The sequence below is a fragment of the Arachis hypogaea genome, chromosome 5, assembly GCF_003086295.3.
Source record: "Arachis hypogaea cultivar Tifrunner chromosome 5, arahy.Tifrunner.gnm2.J5K5, whole genome shotgun sequence".
In the NCBI taxonomy this organism is placed as follows: Eukaryota; Viridiplantae; Streptophyta; class Magnoliopsida; order Fabales; family Fabaceae; genus Arachis; species Arachis hypogaea.
In genome coordinates, this window is record NC_092040.1 from 76,411,041 (window position 1) to 76,413,967 (window position 2,927).

The following is a 2,927-nucleotide window of genomic DNA, read 5'->3' on the forward strand; positions in this document are numbered from 1 at the left end:
TGTTCTTGATGATCTACTTGCTCTGGTCTTTGAATTCAATTGACTTGATTGTTTTGTGTGTCTCATATGCATTTTCATTTTGTTAGTGTCAGTAGTATACAAACTGCTAAGTTTGGTGTCTTGCATGCATTGTTATTTGATTCTTGTTGCATTTTGATTTTTCCTTATTATTAAAAATCCAAAAAAAAATTTTTAATTTGTGTCTTTTCAAGTCAATAATACAGAGAATTGAAGATTCAGAACATACAGCAGAGGAATTGCACAGAAAAAGCTGGGCGTTCAAAACGCCCAGTGAAGAAGGACAGACTGGCGTTTAAACGCCAGCCAGGGTACCTGGTTGGGCGTTTAACGCCCAAAAGGGTAGCATTTTGGGCGTTAAACGCCAGAATGGATACCATTCTGGGCGTTTAACGCCAGGATGGCTAGAAGGGAAGATTTTGTTTTCAAATCAAATTTTTTCTAAGTTTTCAAAGTCTTTTCAAAATCAAATCCTTTTCAAATCAATTTTTTCAATCAAATCTTTTTCAAAATCAATTTCTTTCCATTTTTTAAGACACTTACTATCAATCAATGATTTGATTCAACATTTCAAGTATGTTGCCTTTTCTGTTGAGAAAGGTTTAATGTTTGAATCATATCTTTTCTTGTTAGTCAAGTTTTTAATTTTCAAATCGAATCTTTTTAAAATGTTTTTCAAATCATATCTTCTCAATCACTTTTTTTTAAATCAATCATATCTTCTTAACCACATCTTTTTCAAAATAGTTTTCAATCAAATCTTTTTGATTTCTGATTTCAAAATCTTTTTCAAAAATCACTTGATTTCTTTTCCACTTTCATTTTCGAAAATTAAGTAATGTTTTTCAAAAATGCTTTCAAAATTTTCACTTAATTTTCGAAAATTACTTCCCTCCTTCTCACATCCTTCTATTTATGGACTAACACTATCCCTTAATGCAAAATTCGAACTCCATCTTCTTTGATAAAGTTCGAATTTTCCACTTCTGTCTTCTACTCTTCTTTTCCTCTGACACATCAAGGAATCTCTATACTGTGACATAGAGGATTCCATATTTTCTTGTTCTCTTCTCTTTCTTATGAGCAGGAGCAAAGACAAAGGCATTCTTGTTGAGGCTGATCCTGAACCTGAAAGGACCTTGAAGAGAAAGCTAAGAGAAGCCAAAGCACAACTCTCTTTAGAAAACCTGAACGAATTCTTCAAGGAAGAAGAACTCATGGCAGCCGGAAACAACAACAATGCCAACAATGCAAGGAAGGTGCTGGGTGACTTTACTGCACCTACTCCCGACTTCTATGGGAGAAGCATCTCTATCCCTGCCATTGGAGCAAACAACTTTGAGCTTAAGCCTCAATTAGTTTCTCTAATGCAACAGAATTGCAAGTTCCATGGACTTCCATTGGAAGATCCTCATCAGTTTTTAGCTGAGTTCTTGCAAATCTGTGACACAGTCAAGACTAATGGGGTTGACCCTGAGGTCTACAGACTGATGCTATTCCCTTTTGCTGTAAGAGACAGAGCTAGAACATGGTTGGACTCTCAACCTAAAGAAAGCCTGGACTCTTGGGAAAAGCTAGTCAATGCCTTCTTGGCAAAGTTCTTTCCACCTCAAAAATTGAGTAAGCTTAGAGTGGAAGTCCAAACCTTCAGACAGAAGGAAGGAGAATCCCTCTATGAAGCTTGGGAAAGATACAAACAATTAATCAGAAAGTGTCCCACTGATATGCTTTCTGAATGGAGCATCATAGGTATTTTCTATGATGGTCTCTCTGAACTGTCCAAGATGTCTTTGGATAGCTCTTCTGGAGGATCTCTTCATTTGAAGAAGACGCCTACTGAAGCACAAGAACTGATTGAAATGGTTGCAAATAACCAATTCATGTACACTTCTGAAAGAAATCCTGTGAACAATGGGACTAGTTAGAAGAAAGGAGTTCTTGAGATTGACACTCTGAATGCCATATTGGCTCAGAACAAAATATTGACTCAACAAGTCAATATGATTTCTCAAAGTCTGTCTGGAATGCAAAATGCACCAAGCAGTACTAAGGAAGCTTCATCTGAGGAAGAAGCTTATGGTCCTGAGAACCCTTCAATAGAAGAGGTGAATTACATGGGAGAACCCTATGGAAACACCTACAATCCTTCATGGAGGAATCATCCAAATCTTTCATGGAAGGATCAACAGAGACCTCAACAAGGTTTCAATAACAATAATGGTGGAAGAAACAGGTTTAGCAATAGCAAGCCTTTTTCATCATCTTCTCAGCAACAGACAGAGAGCTCTAAGCAGAATACCTCTGACTTAGCAACCATGGTCTCTGATCTGATCAAAACCACTCAAAGTTTCATGACTGAAACTAGGTCCTCCATTAGGAATTTAGAAGGACAAGTGGGTCAGCTGAGCAAGAAAATTACTGAACTCCCTCCAAGTACTCTTCCAAGCAATACAGAAGAAAATCCAAAAGGAGAGTGCAAGGCCATCAATATGGCCGAATTCTGGGAGGAAGAAGAGGCAGTGAACGCCACTGAGGAAGACCTCAATGGGCGTGCACTGGCCCCCAATGAGTTCCCCAATGAAGAACCATGGGAATCTGAGGCTCAAAATGAGACCATAGAGATTCCATTGGACTTACTTCTGCCATTCATGAGCTCTGATGAGTATTCCTCCTCTGAAGAGGATGAGTATATCACTGAGGAGCAAGTTGCTAAATACCTTGGAGCAATCATGAAGCTAAATGACAAGTTATTTGGAAATGAGACTTGGGAGGATGAACCCCCTTTGCTCACCAAAGAACTGGATAACTTGTCTAGGCAGCAATTGCCTAAAAAGAGGCAGGATCCTGGGAAGTTTTCTACACCTTGTACCATAGGCACCATGACCTTCAAGAAGGCCTTGTGTGACTTA

At 38.5% G+C, this 2,927-nt stretch overlaps 1 non-coding gene across 1 annotated transcript; it reads right to left on the reverse strand.

Moving 5' to 3' along the window:
- Window positions 1-1,640: 1,640 nt before the first annotated feature.
- Window positions 1,641-1,748, reverse strand: LOC112804443 (small nucleolar RNA R71). Its single transcript, XR_003203059.1, has one exon. It is a non-coding gene; the product is annotated as a small nucleolar RNA R71 (small nucleolar RNA).
- Window positions 1,749-2,927: the final 1,179 nt, after the last annotated feature.